The 24,291-nt window shown below is 35.0% G+C and overlaps 2 protein-coding genes across 4 annotated transcripts in view; both read left to right on the top strand.

Moving 5' to 3' along the window:
• Positions 1-9,427: 9,427 nt before the first annotated feature.
• Positions 9,428-24,291, top strand: part of LOC142337514 (testicular acid phosphatase homolog) — a 265,886-nt gene continuing 251,022 nt past the window's right edge. For all 3 annotated transcript variants that reach the window (XR_012758950.1, XM_075386793.1, XM_075386794.1), the window contains exon 1: positions 9,428-9,448. The gene's annotated coding sequence lies outside the window, so the exon portion shown is untranslated. The remainder of the gene's footprint in view (positions 9,449-24,291) is intronic.
• The window catches only part of LOC142337513 (selenocysteine-specific elongation factor-like), a 286,977-nt gene continuing 272,115 nt past the window's right edge, over positions 9,430-24,291 (top strand). Inside the window, exon 1 of the mRNA XM_075386792.1 lies at positions 9,430-9,447. The gene's annotated coding sequence lies outside the window, so the exon portion shown is untranslated. The remainder of the gene's footprint in view (positions 9,448-24,291) is intronic.

Below are 24,291 nucleotides of genomic sequence, written 5' to 3'. Positions count from 1 at the left end.
AAGGAAAGCAACTTGACTCAACTCCTAACAAAGGGTTTTCTTGCGGTGATGACCAGTAGGGATGCCGTGCTCAAAGATGTACGAGGTTGTATACTCCAAAACAATGAGCAGCGATGTAAGGACGCCAACCCATACCTGTATTCTAACCGGCGCGACCTTCACGTCAACGTGTGGGTGTGTGTGTGTGTGGACGAAAGGGTTGCGATAACCAATTCAATTTGGAGGCGGTTGTGGAGTCACTCCACCTAACACATCCCGGGAGTTGGTGGATGATAACATTAAGCCAATACGCTTTCTGGCCGTACATGCATCGGGAAATTTGGAAGATAGCGCCAAAGTATAAACCCTGTACGTAAATTCATAAGAACTTTAAACCAATAATCCCGATATCTAATTGGAAACCACATGTAAATTGTTCAGAACCCAATGAAGAGATTCAAATTGACTTTGATGGACCAAATACCAATCAAAACAACCAAAAAATCTACTTCCTCGCATGTATCGATCGCTTTTCAAAATACCCAACCGTAGAAGTATTTGATAAAAAAGGACCTGACGTTGTAAGATTTTTGATTAATATATCCAAATTCATCGAGTCCCACGCAAAATTAGATTAGATCAAGTGCGATAAATGATAGAAAACAAAGTTAAAAATTGCTGCAAACAGAATAATACAATAATTAAAGCCCTGCAAACGGTCATTGAGCAATTGGATTAGTACAACCCTGATGATAACTATTAAAACGCGCTTAGCCTTCATGAAATTAGCTAATAAAAACAAAAAATTACAATTAAGGAATCAATAAAATCAATAGTGTATTAATTACAAATATTTAAACAAAATACCACAAATGCAACTCCTTACCAAGGTCATTTTGTGGGAAAGCCAAACACATCTCTTAGTATTATCAGTAGAATTGCCAAATCGTCGAACCTAACATATGAACAAATTCTAAACCACTATTTACATGCCGACATTGTCCCTGCTGAGGACTACCTGAACAATAACGGATACGTATCAGGAGGCAGACGTGATATTTTCATAGAAGAAGCAATGAACCGAGCACAAGTGGATGCGGGTCGCAGACATAATAGTGATAAAATCGAATCTGTATCACGTTTTGTCCTGCAGCCCAAATTGATGAACCCAGTCCCAAGACCGGAGACTTCTCCCGAACTCAAATTGGTCAGAAAAGTAAATAAACGTTCCGAAAAGAAGCTGTGAGAAATGTGGGACACTCTGGCGCCTGGGATCACAGTTCCTCCACCACAACAGCAAAACAAGAACCCGGAGCCTAAGAACTAAGAGTACGAAGTAATGATATAGACAAAGTTGGCACGAAAGCAGAGAAACACACCCTTATGGACGTTTGCACAGAGGCGCCCCTCACCTTAAGAAAAGACGACAGAGGAACAAGTAGCCTTCCACTCTAAATAGTTGAGGAAGAAATATCGAGGCGACATCAAGATCAGACATAGGCAAGCAGATAATAATTCTGGCGTTTCGTCCTCAAATAGCAATATTTGCGAAGCCATGATTACCCAAAAGCCAACCAAGCCACGAACACTAGTAACGCAAGGACGAGTCAGCAAAACTTCTGCCACCCCGAACAATTCTGCTGCTTTATCCATCTCAACACGCTCAACTTCAACAGGAAAGAGAAATCGTTGCGCTCCACACTATTACGGATTTGATATTTCGGTATGCTCGGTGAGCAAATCTGAACCCGCTCTTATCTCAAAGAAATCGAAATCAAATCCAAAAATAAAAACAGTAATCCCAGAAGACGCAAATCAATCTCCAATTGAAGTAACAAATTTCGAACTATCAGTGGTTAGCCCAACCTATCCCGGCATTCGACCCATCTCAGGCTCTATACCTGACTACGATTATGCTGACTGAGAACAAGAAATTAGCATGAGCGTATTTGACGCCGAGAACCAAATCTGAAATTAGAAACTTAACGAAAATTTTATTTTAATTTCAAATTCTGCAATTATATTTCATATGTTTATGTTATAATTTGTCACTCATTAGTGACACGTTTCCTGTTAAAACTATACGTTTTTTCATTTCAATTGTTAAAGTGTTTCATTTACCTGTTAAAGTGGTATCTTGAAAGACTAGCTCGTTTGGTTGTTTTAAATTGTGTAAATTGTTTGTTTCATTCTCAGATTTCCACAACGATTCCCAGTTTTTCTTTAAAGATTCTATTATTTTTAATAATCAGCAAAAATTTTATTTATATTATAATTTCCAGTTTGATAACCTTGTTCTCAAATTTCGTTAAAGCAAAAAAATATGCGATATATATGATAGATAAATATTGGATATGTACCAAATTGATGACCTTCATAATCTTAGGATGGTAAACTGATGACTTCTACCCAATTACTTCATTCACTTAAATTTATTTGCTTCCGACTAAAAAGTCAATTATTCATGATTGCTCATACGTCCCACTTTTTTTAACCTCTGTAAATTTCTATCTCTTATAATCTTTTCTTGAATTCAGTCGCTCATCAAAACCTCTTGTTTTGAACTAAGATAAATTGTTAGTGGAATTGCGTCAGCTTTCATAACTAGAAATTACAGTGGGAATCGTAACAAAATTCCATCTAAGTTTTCATAGTTACAAACTCACGCTGAATGTAGAAGAGTGGATTCGTGCCGCGAATCCAAACTGTTAAATTTGACTAACAATCGCTAGTCAATTGCATACCTCAAGGATCGATTCATCGAAACCTTCCTTGCTGCTTTTATTTTACCCTTTCTATTAAGAATTCACCGGAACTTATTGATATCGAACAATTCTTAATGAATATGCTTGCAGGGGAATCAAGGAAATCAAGGAATTTGTGATTATAGGTTTTTTTGGTCACAAACCTACGTTTCATTTGAAATGGTGTTTTAAATTTTGGCCGTGGAATCAAAGAAGAACGTCTCCTGTACATTTTCCAAACCATAGGTGCTCTTGGAGAAACTTAAACTGAGTGGCTCAGCTGTGAACGCACAAAGTATTATGTAGTGGATTGAATCAATGACAGCCGCAATCTTAGAAATCGAACTTCATTATCACAGGCAAATTTATGTTCATTTCAGTTTCAATACATCACCTCAGCAAAATATTTCCTAATCTAGGATAATTATAAAACCTAGTTCACTAGTAGAAAAACACACATTTTATTTTGACTCATGGACCTGATAATTGCCTTAATCTTAAAAAAAGGCTACGGCAACTGAAAACTATCTTTATAATGTTGACTCGATATGCGGATTAGTTGTGATGCACCGCAAATCAGGTCAGGTTATGTTTTTAAGCAGTTAACTAACTGTAAATGACACAAAAGGTATAGCACAAAAGGATATTGATTTACTTTGTTTTGTCCTGTCAACCAAAAATTTCAACCAATTTTCTTCGGAAAGTTTTTTTCTGTTATAACAAATAACCGTGAATTATAGCTAAAACCAATGGAAAATAGTTCGAGCAAATCTTACAAATATAATAGAGCTAGTGTGAGTTAAATTTAATAAGAGTTTTAAATAAAATGCTATGTTTCAGTCAGAACAGAACTGGTCGATCCTTTTTGTTCCCACCCCTCTTGAGGGGGGAGGAACTATATACTCAAATGGGTTTTTTTTCGTTCAGTCAATTTTGACCGATCGATATATTCATCGTAGAGAGCTGAGACTAGTACCATTAGAAAGCTTGTCCAGCGTAGAATACGGAATTGAAAAGATTTTTTTGAATTTTGTTTTTCACAGGGAGATATCGAGGCTTAAACTTCCGAGAAAATTGAGTGAATTCCGTTAATTTTATTCACCTTTTTTTTTGGATTTTTGACTAAAATTTCGCCAATTTTGCTAAAATTTTATTAAATTTTTCAAGAAAAAGTTGTTGATTTTATTTTCAAAGACAAAACATTTTGTCGGCTATTTTTATTGAATTTTTTTGTCACAAATTCCAGCTAAATATCTCACAAAATTCAGACTTTTTCATCAAAAGCAGCACAAAATAAGTTTCTTTAGTCCACTCTGATTAAATTTGCGGGAAGTGTACACCCAAACACAGCTAAAACAATCTTTGTTAACAAAAAGGGGGCTAATTTTACTTCAAATTCCGTTGAAAGCGCTCTGAAATTAAAACTTTGCCGTTTTTTGTTAACTTTATTCGTTGATTATCAAAAATCCAGCATTTATTTTTTAACTTTTAACTAAAAAAATATCTATATCTATGACATTTGAAAATTTAAATATTCAAAATGGACAATCAGCACTAGCAGGACTAGTTTTTTTAACCAATTATCGACCGTTACAACCCAAAAAAAATCCAAATTGTCATCAGTCGGTTTTTTATATAAAAAAATCAATCTTTTTTATTTTAATTTAATAACAGAGCATTTCAAATCTCAGCTCACTTGTGATAGGTCCTGTTGGCTTCCTACTTAGCTCCAAAGTAAACTATCTAATTGATTGCTTGAAAGCTTATAGTCGTTTTGACTTTTAAAATATTTGATTTTCAAATAAAAAATGGCTTATTGAACTTTGCCTCCAATTTTCTCTTAATATGGTCAATTTGTAGCTTAGTGTCAGCAATCAAAGAGTGTTCCTTCTTTCTGATGAATTCAAAATTTGTCTTCTTGGCTTTGACATTTCTATATTTCACAATTTTTTTTTTAATTTTTAGGTATTTGCCCATTTTTCATGTTTTCAAGTTTTGTCAAATTATCACGTTATTGGCAGTTTATATATCACACTATTCGCGTTCACAATAAAACAAAATTGATAATATTTAAATCCTTAAATACATAGATTGTGGTTCTCTTCGACAACACTTTCTCGAGGAATTTAATTGATTTTTTTAAATTTTGTCTTTAACTTTCGTTTTTAATTTGTCTTCTTAGTCGTATTTATTTTCCTTACAATGACCCTGTTTGATTGCATTTTTGTGCAAGAGTAGATGAGCCGATTTTCTGATAATAGAAGATAGATGATGGCTTTCATGACTTTGAAAACAACGGTTTTCCAAAATGAAAAAAAAACACTTTAACTTCGCATTTTTGTTCCTTTTGTTGTCTGTTTGCTACCTGGTCTCGTTAATTAAAGGTTAAAGTTTTTGGGAAGGTTTCAGAAGGGATTGGTGTCACAAAATCTAAAGTTTTTAAAGAATTCGCGATGACTTTTCTGCCTTCGACACGTGTTTTTCACAAAAAAAGTAAATTAATTTCTGATTTTTGTCATATTTGACATTCTTTTTTGTAGACGTAAGACAAGTTCTGGATAATTGCACGTCTCAAGGATTTGCTTTCTTTTTGTTGTCTAACTGTTACCTAGGTTCATTAATGAGATGTCACCAAATACATTTCAAGGAAAGGTGTCAAATAGTATTGGTGTCGCAAATTCTAATGTTTTTAAAGAGTTCGTTATGACTTTACTGTCTTCCATACTGGTTTTTCACAAAAAAAGTATATGAGTTTCTGATTTTTGTCATATTTGACGTTCTTTTTTGACGCGAGAGTTATTCTGGATAATTTCAGATCTCAAGGGTTTCCATTGGAAGAATGGACGAACCTATTGCACGTTGTAATTTTGCATTTGTAATTATTGATTTTCATGTCTTTGGAAAAAAAATTTTTTCGAAAAGGAAAAAAGTATTCCCTAATTTTACATTTTTTTCTTTTTATCAACGTGTTACTTACTTTCATTATTTAGTGGTCACGAAGGCGCAATCCAACATATTTTGAGGTCCAAAGTAAGGCTTTACGGCTTCGAAAGCTTTTTCTGGCAAGTTATAATTGACATTTTGTTTACTGTCTATTTCTTGTTCTTTTTGTAACTGCATATAACAATGAATACGGACAGTTCTTAATTCCCTTCATAGAAGCATTGGTAATTGTAAATTTATGGGATAATTTAGTTGATTTCTTATGGTGTTTGTTTTTTAAACTTTAAAGTTTCTGTTCTTTATTGTCTAATTGTTACCAAGTCTTATTATGAACTGTTGAATAACCATTTTTTCTGGCTAATTGCAAGTTATATTGTTTAGTTTATATTTTATCGGACGCTTTATTGACTTTGTGATTAAGTTTTGTTTTTTAAAACGGACATAAAATTTTTGATGTAATTAATGTTTGTTGTTGTTGTTTGGTTTTGCTTTTCGTCTTCCCTTGCTTTCTTCATATCGGCATATCTCATCAATCTAATGAATCATTTTTTACTCCACTGAGTTATTCGCTTTGGAGGCTATCTTTTCGTTCATACACCAGTTTTTTTGAAAAATACTTGAATTTTTGTGTTTTTCTATCTGTTCCTCATTTGGTAGACAATTATGCCAAAATTTTGGATGAACCGGGTCGGAACCTTATGTGCAATCGCACATTACCGAGCCTCCTTGTTTTACATTAGAGTTTTTTGAACAAACTGAAATGAGTAGATTATCTCTCACGTATTTTTTTTCAATCTCCAAAAACATACTTCGAACAATTTGTTTCGATTTTTCAACACTCCACTTAAATCTGACTCAAAATAGCATTGCGGCCGCAATCGGCTTTTTCTCATGTTCATTCACCCTGAACAAACTCATTCTGCGGATCAATTGTTGGGCACGAAAAAATTGAAAGCACACTCTAACGACAGTTACCCGGGTCGAGGTGTCACCGCTAAAAATCGCTAAAAGATGTAAGATTTGCGGTGAATTTGAGTAAAAAGTGTAAGATTTACGCTCAATGCGATCAATGCGGTGAAAAAAACTTTTAAGCGGTGAAAAATTTTTCCAAGGAGTTGTCCAAATCAAACCAAACTCGGTATGGAGTATCCTCAGTGTATGCAGAGTCTAAAACAAAAAGAATTTTTGCTATAGCTTGCCTAGGAAAAAAGTTCGTTTTTCAACCGGAAATATCGCCTTATTCGCTTAATATTCACTTATTCTTTTTTCAAAAATATAGAAATTTTTATCTTGTGAAGGAGTTGTTCAAATCGAACCAAAATCGGTGAAAGATTTTGAATTAAAAAAATTTCAAATATTAGGAACATGTCTGCAGCTGTCTGGATTGTCATTGTCAAAAAAACAGCTTGGGTGCTGGTTCAGGTAATGTAAAAACATGATGTTGCTTTGAAAACCCCGACTCGCACAATAATAATCGTAAACTTTGAATTAAAATTTTAAATATTAGGCAAACGTCTGCAGCTGTCTGGATTGTCATTGTCAAAAAACCAGCTTGGGTGCTGGTTCAGGTAATGTAAAAAATATGTTGCGGTTAAAGTCTAACGGTAGCGCTGAAAGATTTTTTTTCACCGCATTCTGACGGTAGCGCTGAAAAATTTTTTGTCACCGCTTCGTAGTAGCGCTTAAAAAATTTTTTTCACCGCGTTCTACTCGTAGCGATGAAAAGTTTTCTTTCACCGCTTAAGCGGTGAAAGAAAAATTTTCACCGCTACTAGCTTGATGTGGTGAAAAAAATTTTTCAGCGCTACCACGAAGCGGTGAAAAAAAATTTTCACCGCTAAAATCGCAAATCTTACAAAAATGCACCGCTAAATTAACCGCTAATCTTACATAAATTCACCGCTATGAACGCAATTGAACACTAAAAGATGCGGGCGCTTTGCGGAAGTTTTTTTAAACCGCTAATCACCGCTAATCTTACATTATTTTTTGACCAATTCTCGACCCGGGTACGAGTCTATTAACTGACGCCCACTGCAGCATCGCAATAACGAACCACAAATCCTTCTGTTCTCACCTACAATTGTAAAAACCAGTCGTTTGGGATAATAATTGTCACAATCACAACTGATAAGCTATTCAAAAGCACAACTAAAACATGGAAATCAATTTTAACGCAGCCCTGCTGAATTTAATTTCCGGGTCGAGGTTTTTGGGTAAATTTTTGTGAGAAATGCGATTAATGCGGTGAATTTTTGTAAGAAATATGGTGATTTGTGTGAATGCGGTGAAAATAAATATTTCACCACATTTCACCGATTTTCCTACAAAAATTCACCGCAAAATTCACCACATTTCTTGCAAAATTTCACCGCAGCGAACTTTGGGGCAAATTAATGTAAGAGATGCGGTGCAAGCGGTGAAAGCGGTGACAAAAAATAATTCACCACATTTTACCGCATTTCTTACAAAAATTCACCGCGAAATTCACCGCATTTTTACAAAAATTCACCGCATATGATTTTCAAAGTTTACTCAATCTAATTTAAATTCACAAGAAATTGCAAAGCTGTAAGTTACAGTTGTCGCAGTGGACTAAGCAGGTGAAGGTATGCAGGAGAGCAGAGGTTCGAACCCGTGTTGGGACGATTATTTTTTGTAAGAATACTGAGAACGCGGTGAAAATAAATAATTCACCGCGATTCACCGCAATCACCGCAAAAAGATGTAAGAAATACGCGGTGAAAATTATTTTTTTTTCACCGCATTTAACCGCATTTCTTACGAAAACTCACCGCCAAACCTCGACTCGGGTTTCTAGCTACCTTAGATGAATACACTCCATATCACTTATACTTCAAAAAGTTTTCATTTTGCATTGTAAGTCAAAAAAGAGAAACATTTAAAGACAGCTCAAATCAATGTCATCCTACGCCATTACCAATGGTTTAGGACGGTCGGTGTAAGTACATCCACTACAAAGTAATAATCTGGAAACAAAAAACTGAGCAAATTTTTAAATTACGAGTTTTAAACTAACTAAAGGGTTCGGAAAACTAAAATTTTGTGAACAAAATTTTGCTCTGTCCAAAAAATCAAATGAACAGTTGTTAAAACAATTGAACAGGATAATTTGCATTGTATTCTAAAGTACTGATTAAATTAAAAAAAATATCAAATGCCCAACATTGGTACACTCACTTAATCCACATCACGAAATGCACACAGCAGAAAATATTACTGTTCTCCTCTAGATCTTTTATATGCAGATTTCAAAATTCAAAATACATCATGAAACAATTCACCACTATAAATTCTGGCTATTTGTGGAAGTTCCACTGGCACAAACAGGTTTCGAATATGATTCTACGGAAAAGCCTATAGGAGTAAGCTGTTACTCACCGCTTTTGGCCCAAAAGTTCAGGATGATTATGTAACGTTCGCAGTCTAAACAAACTATAAACCTTCTTGCTTGCCTAAAAAATTAGTCAAAAACGTTCTGCCTAATAATTTACAAACAAAGTCATTTTGGAGAAATCAAAACTGATGAGCTCGGTAGTAAACTGAAATAAATTTCCCGGACTGAATCACAGGGAGCCTGAATATTAGCCATCTCATCGATGACTAAGTTTTGCTCAGATTTTGGGTTCAGCAAATCAGATCAGCAAATTCATTTATAATCCCGCTTAATTGTTGTAATAAATTTATTAAGTAGAAGGAAAATATCATTGAGCATTAATACTGATGCATGCGTAAATGCTGTGATAAACTTATTAAATAGAAGGACAATGTCATTGACCGCTAATACTTATGCATGCGCTGAAGTGCATATGCCATCACTTCGATGTCTGAGTCAGGCCCCAATTCCGAAAAGCGATAACAAAAGAATGTGACCAAAATGACAGTAAAAATTTCGCAGTGTCAAGGTTTTGCAAGACATTACTCTACCTCGACTAAACTTTCACAACCTAATGAAGAATGATTCACGAATTCAAAGTGTCTGGACCAAAAAAGGAACTATCCACTACATTTTGAAAGAACACAATAGGCTATTCAATGTGAATGGGCTCTGCTAAGCGGGACTGTTCCTTGAACACCTGATCGTGGACGCCTAGACCGGCTTCAAGAGATCTAATGTTTTTGATGCAAACACAGAGTCTTAAAAATTCAAACAAAAAATCTTTTACTTCATTTTCAAGTGGTTGTATTTCGTTTTTGAATGTTAACGTGAGATCTCTTAAAAAGCACTCTGAGGACTTGGAAGCGTTTATGTATAGCCTTGAGTCCATCCAATGTATGCTAGGTTTAACTGAAATATCGCTAGGGGATAGTGATCACTGCCTACCTTTTCTTATCATGAGCTTCAGTAGATTTATATCAAAAATTCGTAAAGCTAATGGTGGAGGAGTTATGCTGCAATAAAGATATTATTGTGATATTATAAAAAAATTGAGGAAATTGAAACAACAGGGTTTCGTTTCTTGATTTAGTTGTTTGTAATCCTTCCAATTACAATAAATTGGACTTTGTACAGAAGGTAAATGAATTTTTGTGTGAAATAGTAGCGCAATAGTAAACTAATGTTTTATGCTGGGATATGACCATTAATCTATTAGACAGCAATCTTATGTCAAATAGTTATCTAATTGCAATCGAATCATATGGCTTTCTGATAGACCCCCGGGTAGCTAATCGTGTAGATATTAACTCCTCCGCCTGCCTTGACTTTTCCATACACCTAAATCTGAACGCACCTGTGATTGAGGTGCTAGAGTTTTACGTCAGCAACCAATACTTTGTTCTTAAAATTTTTCTTAAAGCAAACTTCCTAAAACCTCAATTGCGAGTGAATTGCTTTCAAATCTCTTTAGAAGAATATCTTATTGAACATTGTCTTGCATTACAAGGTAGCTTTGATACTGAACAATCATTCAAAACGTTCGAAAGTGTGTTCACTAGAGTTACTGATTGCTACGTGCCGCTTGTAGAAGCCTACTATATCGATTATATCCAAATGGTTCAGAAACTATTTGAAACGCTGAAGAACTACGCGTAATCAAGCACAGAGAGCTCGGACTCAAAGTAAAAGCAACGATCCCTTATTGTCGAAGTTAAACTTTCCAAAAAACAACTATCACAAAAATAAATTTAATTGTCTCATCGCAGACTCAAGGCAATTTTATGGGATGTTAGGTGAACTACCATGTAAGATTGTTAAGGAATCGTTCATGCGGAGATTGTTTGATGACAGTGAGTTGTCAGATCGTGCTATTTGTCTCTATTATTGGTGAGACTTCAGATTGAAATACCTCAATGTCCGTCTACCAACTTGCCTGAAGCAAATTGGTCAATGCTTCTTTTTGAAACCTCGGCTCTGGAATTGATAGCAATAATAGATAAGCTAGAATGAAAAACGTCATGTGAGGATAGCTCGAGCCTATAACCGTATAGTTTGAGCCTGTGCTGCTATAGTTGCTGAATATTCGAAAGATCTCATCAATTTTTTTTCCCAAGGTAAGATTCCCAAGAAATTATTAAGGGCAAAAGTCTTTCCAATGCATAAAAGTAACTCAACGACAGTTGAAAACAAGTATAGGCCAATATCCCCATTTAATAATTGGAGCAACGTTTTTGAAAGGCTTATGTATAACCAACTCTATCATTGGTAGACGGTTTGGATTCAGAAAAAAAGCATAGCACCATTGATGTAATGACAGATATAACAGAGCAAATGCCCCATAGTAATCAGTATACAACTAGGTTCTTTCTTGATCTAAAGAAAGCATTTGACACATTTAATCATAAGAATTTGCTGGACCAGCTAGACAAGTATGGCGTTTGTCAAAACACCTTAAGTTAGTTTACAAGCTACTTGAGCGATCAAATACAAAGTGTTGAAAAAAGGGAATAAACCTCTGAGTGGAGTCGAGTTAGCTGTGGGATACCGCAGCGGTCCATCTTCGGACCCCTTCTGCTTTTAATATACATTGATGACCTACCAAGGTCATGCTCCAAAACAGAAAAGTTTCTGTTTGCAGACCACACAAACACAGCAGCCACGGGGCTATCTGAAACAGAAGTAAACGAGGACCTGGAAACTGTGAGCCAATGGTCTAACGCTTACAAACTAGCACTTAATTTACATAAAACAGTCCGAATTAAAATGATCACAAAGGCTTCCAAATATGATGTACATGATTTTGTTTTTAATAATAAAACTGTCCAATCGGTTCATTGCAAAGATCTAGAGCTATCCTTGTTCAGCGAAAACTTTCGATTTTGACTCGCAATGATTATGTTATTATGAGAGTTAGTTATCAGTGCGGCAGTGCTTCAAAAATAAGACATTTCATTCCTCAAAAGCAGCTGCTTAACTACTATCGATCCAGCAATAACTCAATGATACAGTATGGTATCTTGGTGTACGGCTGCTGCGGTTTTTTCTTCCTTGAAACAAATTCATGTTCTTCAGAAGAAAATATTTAAACTGATTTTGTCCAGAAAGCGGAGCGTTTCGTTGGATCTCTTCCTCAATAATCAATTGCTTACGGTATATAAAATTCGCATATACGAACTCTTGGAATTTCACTCAGGACAATTATCAATCTACACTCTAAAAATTACCTTAATGCAGCTCCTTAAAGAGCCTTTCTAAAAATTCTAAAAAATCAAAAGATACTTCTTGTCGTATAGAGCAACCCTAAATACAACATCTTTAAACGTCAAGGCATTATTACTGATGAATTAATTAGTGCCTCTTAACAATTTATCTCTTCCTTCTATCATAAGGTTTAATACTCCTGCTTTTTGGATAATCATTAGCTAGTAACTTTTATTTTTGAAAATTAATGTTATTCTGTGGTGTAGGGTCCTACGCCACACTATTATTTGGGTTTTTCATGCAAAATGAGAGCGTTTGAAACCTCTAAAATCGGAGAAGCTGACGTTTTCGGCCTATCATACCAAAAACACTTTGTAAAATTTCCCCCGATTTTTTTGGAAAAAATCATTTATCCATTTGTGCCAAGGAAAACGCTTGAGAGCCACAGTGGCACCGTTGCTTCTCCTCGTTATATTGCCACATTCTCAATGTATAATTTTTTTCAATTTTTTTTGTTAGTTTGTGTGATTTACTTTTTCTTCTTCTTCTTAAATTTTTCCCCAACTTCGATCGTCACGCAAGGTTTTCAGTTTAAGGCGAACTAAATATGTTCTAACCTTCTTGAATCCGAGATGTTGACGTTTTTGGCCTACGATTTTTTTTTACACTTCTTAAAGTTTTTACCGCATTCTCAATGTATAAATTTGTCCAAATTTTTTTTTGTTAGTGTGTGTGATTTACCTATTTTCGCTTTTCTGGAGAAGTAAATTCTTCGTCTTCTTTTTCTTCTTCTTCTTTAAATATTCCCCAACTTCGATCGCCACTCAAAAAGATCAATTGAACATTGGACAATTGAGCATAGTTTTTAGTTCAAGGCGAACTATAAAGTTTTTTATTTCGTGCAAAATGAAACATATCGTTATATCCCTTTACTTGTAAATGCTATCAAATGCATTTCAAATTGAAATCCCTTAGACGTTGCGTGAGAGAAAATGAATAAGAGATTGTGGTATCTGAAATATGCATTTCATATACTTCAATAAAAATTGCTTACGGTATATGAAGTGCCCATATACGAAATTTTTGATTTTCCCTCAGGACAATAATCAGGCTTCGCCCTGGAAAAAAAACGGTCTGCTTTGTTATTTAAATCCATCTGGTGTAACGCGAACCTTAAATATGCAGCTACTTAAAGAGCCTGTCTGAAAAAATCTAAAAAGTCAAAAGATAGCCCTTGTCGTATAGAGCAACCCTACAGTACAACATTGTTAAACGTCAAGGCATTTTTACTGACGAACTGATCAGCGCATCACAACAACTTATCTCTTCATTCTATCATAAAGTTGAATACTTCTGGTTTTTGGATAATCATCAGCTAGTAACTTTTATTTTTGAAGAAAAATGGAATTCTGTGGTGTAGGACCCTAGGGCTCTACGCCAACCTATTATTTGGGTTTTTCATGCAAAATGAGAGCGTTTGAAACCTCTAAAATCGGAGATGCTGACGTTTTTGGCCTATGATACCAAAAACACTTTGTAAAATTTCCCCGATTTTTTTTGGAAAAAAACCTTTATCCATTTATGCCAGGGAAAAACGCTTGAGAGCCACAGTGGCTCCGTTTCTTCTCCTCGTTATATTGCCACATTCTCAATGTATAAATTTTTTCAATTTTTTTTGTTAGTTTGTGTGATTTACTTTTTCTTCTTCTTCTGAAATTATTCCCCAACATCGATCGCCAATTATGGTTTTCAGTTCAAGGCGAACTTAATACTTTCTAACCTTCTAGAAACCGAGTTGTTGACGTTTTTGGCCTACGATTTTTTAAAAAATTTTTTACTTATAAAAAATTCCCCGAATTCTTTTGAAAAAAAGTTTTCATTCATTTATACCATGGAAAACGCTTGAGAGCCACAGTGGCTCTGTTAATTTTCCTTTTTATATTGCCACATTCTCAGTGTTTAAATTTGTTCAAACTTTTTCTGTGTTAGTTCGTGTGATTTATTTGTTTTTGCTTTTATTGAGAAATGGATTTTTCTTCTTCTTCAATTATTCCCCAACATTGATCGCCACTCAAAAAGAATAATTAAACAATGGACACAAGAGTGTCGTTTTCAGTTAAAAGCGAACTAGTTAATTTCGAATTTCTTGCAAAATGAAAAATATCTTTATAACCCTTTTCTCGTAAATGCGATCAAATGCATTTCAGCATGAAATCGCTTAGACGCTGCGTGAGAGAAATTGAATAAGAGATTGTGGTATATGAAATGTGCATTTCATATACCTGAATTATCAATCGGTTACAGTATACGAAATGCACATATACGAACTCTTCGATTTTCCCTCAGGACAATAATCAATCTACACCCTGAAAAATACGATAACGGTCTGCTTTGTATTTTAAATCCATCTGGTGTAACGCAAACCTTAAATATGCAGCTCCTTAATGAGCTTTTCTATAAAAAGTCTCAAAAGTCAAAAGATAGCCCATGTCATAAAGAGAAACCCTACAGTACAACATACTTAAACGTCAAGGCATTATTACTGACGAATTTATCAGCGCATCACAACAATTTATCTCTTCATTCTATCATAAAGTTGAATACTCATGCTTTTTGGATAATCATCAGCTAGTAAATTTTATTTTGAAAATTAATGTTATTCTGTGGTGTAGGCGCCGCGGGCCCTACGACACCCTTTTATTTGAGTTTTTTCACGCAAAATGAGCGCGTCTGAAACCTTCTAGAATCAGAGATGTTGACGTTTTTGGCCTATGATACCAAAAACAGATTTTTAAATTTTCCGCGAATGCTTTTGAAACATTTTTTTATTCATTTATGCTATGGAAAACGCTTGAGAGCCACAGTGGATCCGTTGTTTTTCCTCTTTATATTGCCACATTCTCAGTGTGTAAACTTGTTCAAAATTTTTCTTGGTTAGTGTGTGTGATTTACTTATATTCGCTTTTTATGAGAAAAAAATTCTTCTTCTTTTTCTTCAATTATTCCCTAAAAATGATCGCCACTCAAAAAAAGCAATTGAGCAATGGACACACGAGCGTCGTTTTCAGTTTAAGGCGAACTAAATATTTTCTAACTTCTTGCAAAACGAAAAATAACTTTATAACCCTTTATTCCTAAACGCTATCAAATGCATTACAACATGAAATCACTTATACGATGCTTGAGAGAAACTAAATAGAAGATGGCTGGCGACCCACTGGTTTAAGATTTGGTTTTTGAAAAGGAACTTAGGAACGTTTTAGAATAATTAATTAAAACTATTTTTCTTGTTTGATGAGTCAATCAATTTATTTTTGAAAATTTTCTGCTATCTTTACGAACTACCAACCATTTTTGATACCATCATTAAACAAGGAAGCTCGTTATTGTGCGTTCGCACATGATGTTCCGACCCGCGCTCCTCTACATTTTCGATTTAATTGTCAACCAAATAAAGAGACAACAAAAATAGATGTTTGAGTTTTAAAAAGTCATTACACACCCAAACTACTGATTGAATTACATAATGCCATGCATCCCTACAGCGCTCACAAGATCTGCCAACAAAAAGAATACAAGAAGAAAACAAACAACAAAATAAGAAAAAAACAAAAATTTCACGTTAAAAACACAATATCTAAAATTAAAAGCGCCTAGTAACAATCTCAAAATGCATTCAGAAAATGTCCTAACTACACATATTCACTTTTTCCAAACTATACAGCAGTCAAAAACTTTCCTTAATGAGACTAGGCGACAAGTCAACAAAGAGAAATAATGAGGCGAAATTCAAAAATCAATCAACTTGTTTTAAACCAAATAATTTCAAATTTTTAAAATTTTTCAGCTGATAACGAAAAATTCATTGTAAATTTACTAAAAAGTCATTATGAAGCCAATGGGACCCCTCTTTGGTTAGACTAATCCATGAGAAACTCAAAAAGCACAAATACAACAATTACAAAACTTTTATGGGAACGTATATTGGCTAACAAAACATCAGTTACGACATTAAATCAGTAGAAATGTTAGTTTTTGAAATACAAAGAATGAAATGCGACCTCTGAATAATGAAAATGAGTTATAAGTTGACAAAAACGACAAAAACTGAAAAACTTGAAAAATGTTCGAAAATGTATAATATCATAAACTTTAAGACTATTCGCAATAAAGTGACAACTTGGGGCAATATCATTCATTTAATCCTGAATTACAAACTGATGATAAAGGTCAGAATTATACTGCTAGCTAAAAAATACAAAAAAAACAGACAAATATATCAAAATTAAGAAAAAAAATTAAGAGAAAAGTGTCGAAGCCATTGAAAAAAGAACTTTTCAGTTAAAACTTTTCTAGTATTAACTGATTCTTAAAAGCAATGGGGTTCTTCTTTTTTATCAATATGACTTCAAAAAATCAACCAATACATTTAAACTTGACATATTTTTTTAGAAAACCGTAGTACCAACGCTATTAAATTCAATAGCTTTCAACGGAGGCCAATAAAAACGCAAAATTACGCCTCAATGTGATCAAAAGGATGATTGTCACCAATAACACATTACAACAAGTCAATGAAAATGAAAATAACAACAAAAGCAGGAAAAATCAAAAATTCAGTAGAAGAAAGTGTCGAAGCCAATTGAACCATAAGTTTTTCTCTGAAAACTTTAGCTGTGATCCATTGAACGTCTTCATTAAGACAATGGGAACTATCAATATAAGGATATTGTGATGAAATTTTAAAAAATCGAAATCACAAAAAAAATATCTGATATTAAAAAGTTATGAAAACTTGTACATCGAAGTCATAGAAACAACAGTTAAAAGATAAAACCGCTGACTAAATAAATTTTGGTTGAACGAGAAAGGAAAGGGTTCCTGTCATTGATGAGACCGACTGACAGTTCACGGAAATAATTTTAAGGTTGGTTAATGTTCAAAAAATATTCTCAATTGGACATCAAGGATGCTTCTCATGCATAGGTAATCAATAAGACATCACTATAAGTCTTATGATTATGAAAACAACAACAAATACAGGCAAAAACCAAAAATGCAGTAGTAAGTGCGAGAAGAAAGTGTCGAAGCCACCTAAACCTTAAGCTTTTCTCTGAAACCTTTGATTATGATCCATTGAACGTCTTCTCTAAAACAATGGGAGCTATCAAAATTAGGATGATCTGACAATATTTCAAAAAGAACCAATAATGTAAAAATATCCAAAATTTTTGAGTTTTTTTTTTTGAATTCTCGTGGCATTGAAGTCAAATAACCAATAGTTAGAAAATAAAACCGGCAGCCGGTTTAATTTTGGTTGCAGTAGAAATGAAAGGGTTCCTGTGATTACTGAGATTGACTTACAGTTCACGATAATAAGTTCAAGATTGTTTAATGATTTAAAAAAAATGCGAAAAAATATTTTTAAAATCTTATCAGCCATTAAATTCAGTAGCTTTCAACGGATGTCAATGAACACGCTCAGTTATGTCTCAATTGGACAAAAATGATGTTTCTCGTGTATTGGTAATCAATAAGACATCAGAATAGGTCTTATGACTATTACAACAACAACAACTGCAGGCAAAAATAAAAAATGCATTAGAAAAGTGCGAGAAGAAAGTGTCGAAGCCACCTAAACCTTAAAATTTCTCTGAAAACTTTATCGATGATCCACTGAACGTATTCTATAAGCCAATGGGAGCTATCAAAATTAGGATGGTCTGCTAAGATTTCAAAAGGAACCAATAATACAGAATTATCCCAAATTTTCTGATATTTTTTTTGAATTCTCGTGGCATTGAAGTCAAATAACCAATGGTTAGAAAATAAAACCACTAGCCAATTTATTTTTGGTTGCAGTAGGAAGGAAAGAGGTCCTGTGATTACTGAGGCTGACCTACAGTTCACGAAAATAAGTTTAAGATTGGTTAATGTTCAAAAAATATTCGAAAAAATATTTTTAAAATATTAACAGCCATTGAATTCAGTAGCTTTAAACGGATTTCAATGAACACGCTCAGTTAAATCTCAATTGGATAAAAATGATGTTTCTCGTGCATAGGTAATCAATAAGACATCACAATGAGTCTTATGACTATTAAAACAACAACAAATGCAGTCAAGAACAAAAAATGCATTAGAAAAGTGCGAGAAGAAAGTCTCGAAGCCACTTAAACCTAAAGATTTTCTCTGAAAACTTTATTTTTGATCCATTGAACGTCTTCTCTAAGCCAATGGGAGCTATCAAAATTAGGATGATCTGCTAGAATTTCAAAAGGAACCAATAATACAGAAGTATCCAAATTTTCTGAATTTTTTTTTGAAATCTAGCGGCATTGAGATCAAATAACCCATAGTTTGAAGCTAAAACTACTAGAAAATTTAATTTTGGTTGCACTAGGGATCCTTTCATTACTGAGACTGACTGACACGTCACGAAAAAAAATTTATGATTGGTTAACCTTAAAGAAAAAAATTTCAAAAGTTTATTTCCAATGTCTTAAAAGCCATTAGCTGTCAACATAAAGCATTAGATAGGTCCCTTAATGCTCCATACTGAACTTATTGCACTTTTACGCAACGAGTCTATGCCACAGGTCTCCAAAAATTTAGTGAATCCTCACAAGGAAAATCAAAATTTCATTTAAAATTACGAAAACTCAAGAGTCGAAACCAAAAAAACAGGAGTGATTCATTGAAACGAACTTTTTGTTCACTATGCTTCATGTGATTGTAATCATTAACGGAACCTCGATATGAAAAGTCACTAGTCTTTAGGTGACTTAAAAAACAAAAAAAATATGAAATGTTTTCTAAAAAAGAGCTCTCAATTAGAATTCGATTTTTTTTATATAGTAAACTTCCCTATGAGACCAGAACTAGCCTTTTTTTATCACTTTTCGTCTGTTCGGAACACAAATTTGATCCTTTTTGTGACGTCAAATGTAATTTTGAATTATTGTTTCACAGAAAAATCTTAATCAGAATAAAAATTACACTAAAAGCCAACAAAATAGTGCCAAATATCCCGTGTTTACGCAAAACCTCAATCCTCGATAACTATTCAAAAAAAAACGAAATTCAGACAAATTTTTTTAGTTTTGAATTCTACGCTGGAAGAGCTTTCTAATGATACCACTCACATTTCTCTACGATGAACATATCGATCGGCGAAAATTGACTGAACAAAAAAACTCATTTGAGTATATAGTTCCTCCCCCCCTCAAGTGGGGTCGGAACAATAACTTTCATTTTCATGTAATCGCAATGTTCTCAAAATGAATCTTGTTAACTTTTAACTTTACAACGATAAGTCTCTTCATAGAAGTACACTTGAGTAAACTTTGATGAAATCTCAAATCAAAGCTTTCAAATTCTAACCTTCTAGAACAATGCATAGGTCTAAACAAGGAAATTCAAATAGCTTGTGCTGTTCCCATTTCAAATGAGAAAGGTCAAGAAAGATATCTTCTTGCATGTTTTGACAGATTTCTAATATATCAAGTAACTTATAATAATAACTACAAGTTTTGTTCATATGCCCTGCCTGACCGGATCATTCATTCGCTCCATTATACAGCTCGTGAGTCAGTTGAACAGCTCAATGTGGTAATTTGATCTTGTTTACACAAAGTCAGTTGATATTTCTGGAGAATATCACATAGTCTTGCAAAATTGATTGTCTGGCCCAAAAAATAAGAAACTCTGTGTTTTCGCTGTTAGGAAATCATTTGAAAAAAAAAAAACTAAAACAATTCATTGAACTAAAATCCTAATAAAAAAGAACTGCGACATTTAAAAAAAGTAACAAGTTCAAGCAAAACGGAAACTGAAAAGATAATCTCCTGAAAGTTTCAGATTCCCTTGAAAAATTAACCGTTTGATTGAAAGAATCAAGAAACTCTGTTCTCATTGTTTGGAGATCAATTAGTCAAAAAATTGAAACTTATTAAGAAGAACGAAAAGCATTAAACAATTCTCTGATAAAGGAAACTGGTCAAACTTTTTAGTCAAAACCATTATTTTTGCAGGAAATGGTCATATTTTGCTGTCATCGCTAGCGACAGATGAACTAACCTTCCTCTTTTCCTGTCATCACGTCCTTTTAAATTCAATTTGCCAATATGACAGAAATAACCGCTGTTCATGTATGCCTTGAACGATACGGCATCATCAGTCCCAGCATAATCAACATCAGCTGTCTTATGCGACAATTCCGTCAGCACTGAAAAACATGAAAGTTTTCACGTGGAATTACCAACAGGGTCGCAACATCTGCACAATGTAGCTTCGCACAATAGACAGCCTTGTCGTGTTAATTGGATAACGAAACATACAAAATTGATACTATGCAGTGACTGTCGTGACCAAGGTCGAGGTCTCAGACCTAATCGACCTCTGAATTCACTAACTTCCTATGAACAACTGTGCTAGTGTGCTCAAATTATATAGTCTGTGATAAAAAATTGAGAGTGGGTGGTCTCATTTGCGCGCAAAGTAGTCTGCTCAAACGCTAAATTAGCATAAAAAGCGTGACAGGAATTTATTTAGAGCGCACTGTAGTCTGATCAGAGGCCTTCTGACCATCTAATGCGATATCATAGCACATTCGTCATATCATAGCACATTCGTTCGATATCATAGCACATTCGTCTCGATTACATTTACAACGCCATTGCTGTAGTTTGAGTTAATCAGCATGCCTCTCAGAAATTCGTGTACGTTTGTGCGTTACTATGGTGACACGCGTCAGCATAGCAACGCACAAAAGTATAAGAGAACTTCTGAAAGTCATGCTGAATAACTCAAACTGTGGTCATGCCTCTCAGAACTAAAATTAGTTCATCCTTAGTTTATTATAAACCAACTCGCTGAGCCTCCCTGTAGATGTCAGTGACACGTTCTCATGTTGCGAGAATGTTCTCAGGATGTTAAGATAAGACATCTCGAAGCTTATGATGGTCATCAAATAACGCTTCTGGGATCAATTCCTGGTGACGTTGAGTGGAACAGAAGCAGGCTCACACAAAAACAACTAGCAGTTGTACAGTCTGATAAAGAATTTTGACTACTTGGTAGAGACTTTCTACCCAAACACGGTGTCAATAACATAACAACCGAGCACCTACCTGATGTGAAGGGTTCCAATGCTCATGTGAAGCTGATACCAGGATCACAGCCAATGCTCTGCAAGGCCAGAAAAATAGCTCTACCTTTTCAAGACAAGGTCACAGAGAATTTGGAGCAGATGTCCAGCCAGGAGGAGTCACTAATGCATCTCCAGTGGTGTGGCAAAGAAGGAGTAGTGGAGAACTGAGACTTTGCGTGGACATGAAAGTGCATATCAATGGCAGGGTCATGGATGAGGACTACCTAATACCGGACATGGAGACGATCTTCCACAACCTACATGGGGCCTTGTACTTTGACAAAATTGACCTCTCAGATACCTACTATCAATTTGAACATGACGAAGAGGCAAAAGATGTATGCACAATCAACAGATCTTAGGGATTGTTCAAGATGTGCCAACTTACCCAGGGATTGAAAAACTCGTCTTAAATCTTCGAGAATTGCATCGAATCAACACTCGAAGGAATCAAAGGTTTTGTGATCTTCCAAGACAACATGTTGATAAATGGAACTACCAAGGAGCAGTTCTACAAAAGAATGCTTGCAGTCAAGAGTCAACTACGTGAGAAAAATATTACTATTAATGAGAAAAATTCTAACTCAAAACCGGTCGATAGCGTTAGTTTTTCGGGATACTCCATTTCAAAGGAGGGAAAAGCACCAGATCCCAAACACGTTGAAAAAATAAAAAAAATCAAATGCACCAATTAACACCAAACAACTTGAATCGTTTGTTGGGTGAGCAAACTTTTACGGAAGAATGATTCCTTGCTTTCCAACCAAAGTGCTACCTTAAAAAACATGAAAGATATCGATTTCTCATTGGGCAAAATGCAACAAAAAGTATTTGAAGACATAAGAAATGAGTTATGTGCTAACCCACTTGTACAGCCATATAATTTACAAAAAGAGGCAACAGTTTATACTGACGCCTCTGAAAAAGCCTTTGGCGAGTTTCTTTAACAAGAAGGACATCCAGTTATATATGTATCAAGAAAGTTGACTCCAGCGGAGCAAAACTATTCGAACATAGAGCGAGAAGAACTGACAATTGTGTTTGTGGTCACAAGATTGAACAAATCCTTCTTGGAAGACGATTTACCCTACAGACGGACCACAAGCCACACAAATATAACTTTGCACCAGACGAAGGAATCCCGAAGACAGCAGCAGCTAGAATCACAAGATGGGCAATAGCTCTAATGGGCTTCGACCATGAATTGAAGCACGCACCAGGAGGGCAGATACCCCATGCAGATACTTTGAAAAGAATGTATTTTGACGAAGACGAATCCGACAACCACTAAGTGTCAATAACATCTACTTCGCTCAGAGTGATTTGGTGACCCAAGCAGAAATCAAAACTGATCTTGGAACAAACAGACTCTTCCAGGACCTAATGAAACGAATCAAAGGCGGCAGTTGGAAACAATGTTCAGAAGCGGAAAAAAGTATTCGATCAACAGAAAGATGCACTGACTATACACAATGGAATCATCTTCAGAGGTGTTGTTCCTTTCATTCTACCCAAACAACTGGATTTGGTTTTGCCAAAAGCGCATGAGACACATTATGGGAAGAATGCAACTGAGGCATCAGCCAGAATGATAGCATGGTTATCTGGCATTACACAAGACGTTCAACATTTTGTTTGTAAATGTAAGAATGGTCAAATGAACAGGTCTAGCCGGTAACAAACAGTCTCTACGTGGCCAAGAGCCGACGCTTGGGAACGGCTCTGCATGGACTGGGGTTACGTTAAGGACCAAGGCAATATCTTATTAATTGTTGACGCGGAATCTGGCTGGATAGCAGCTTTCCCCCAGGAAATAGAACATCAGAAACAGTTAAACTGTATCAAAGTAAAATTTTTTCAAGACTCGGAATGCCAAAAACATTAGTATCCAATAATGGTCCTGAACTTGTAAGTAGTGACACTAAACAGTGGTGTGAATCAGTGGGAATTAAGTAAATGGAATCACCCGTCATTCCTCCAAGAGTTAAAGGGTTAGTTGAAAGAGCAGTTCAGACAGTGATGTGGGCACTTCAAGCATGGGTTCCAATCTTAATGTGTCATTTGGAGCATTCCTGTACAAGGTATTGATGAAACATCTCAACAATTCAAAGACGAGTAGAAAAACTCCAGTTGAAGTACTGTTGGGATGCAGAGTGAGACTACCAGCAATAGCAGATTTCGACCCTTGTGAACCCATTCTATTCAAGGCCAATGAAAAGACAAAGGCATTTCCTGCTACTTTCATCATCAGGAAGGGCTTGAACACATCTTTCATACAGCCCGAAAACGCAACACGGACTTTTCCAATGAGCGACAAACATATTGCGAGACTAGATGAGGACAATGTGAAAACTGAACTAGCAGTGGAGGAGACCATATCTCAATCAGAACCACAACTTCAGAACACAGATGTGGGACCTTCACATCAAGATGAAGCTTCTGCAGCCTCATCATCTGCAGAGCACCAACAACCCAAACCATCAGAGCCGTCGCGAACATCAGCAAGAATTAGAAAACAAGCCGACAGATTTGGAGAACCTATACCCACAAATTTGCTTTAAAAAGGAGAGAGGATGTGATGGGTGATGGTTTTAAAGAAACATAAAGAAACTTAGAAGTTTTCTTATTTAAATTTTCAAAGAACAAAAGAAGATGTTGATGAAACAGAATATCACCTCGGGGATTCGGAACTCACATCTATTCACATGTCAATCACGTAAAATATTTTTAGCTAATCTAAATTTTCTTTGTTAAATTTCGCATAGATAGCTACTACAAATACGAACTAATTTTTTATATTTTCAGTTCCAAACTTAATTTAAATATCAACAATGAATTCTTTTGACCCGTGTTATCGACCACGACAGTAACGC

Source organism: Convolutriloba macropyga, chromosome 4, assembly GCF_964194025.1.
Source record: "Convolutriloba macropyga chromosome 4, txConMacr16.3, whole genome shotgun sequence".
In the NCBI taxonomy this organism is placed as follows: Eukaryota; Metazoa; Xenacoelomorpha; order Acoela; family Convolutidae; genus Convolutriloba; species Convolutriloba macropyga.
Note: the sequence above shows the minus strand (reverse complement) of the source record. Positions and strands in the feature narration are given on the sequence as shown.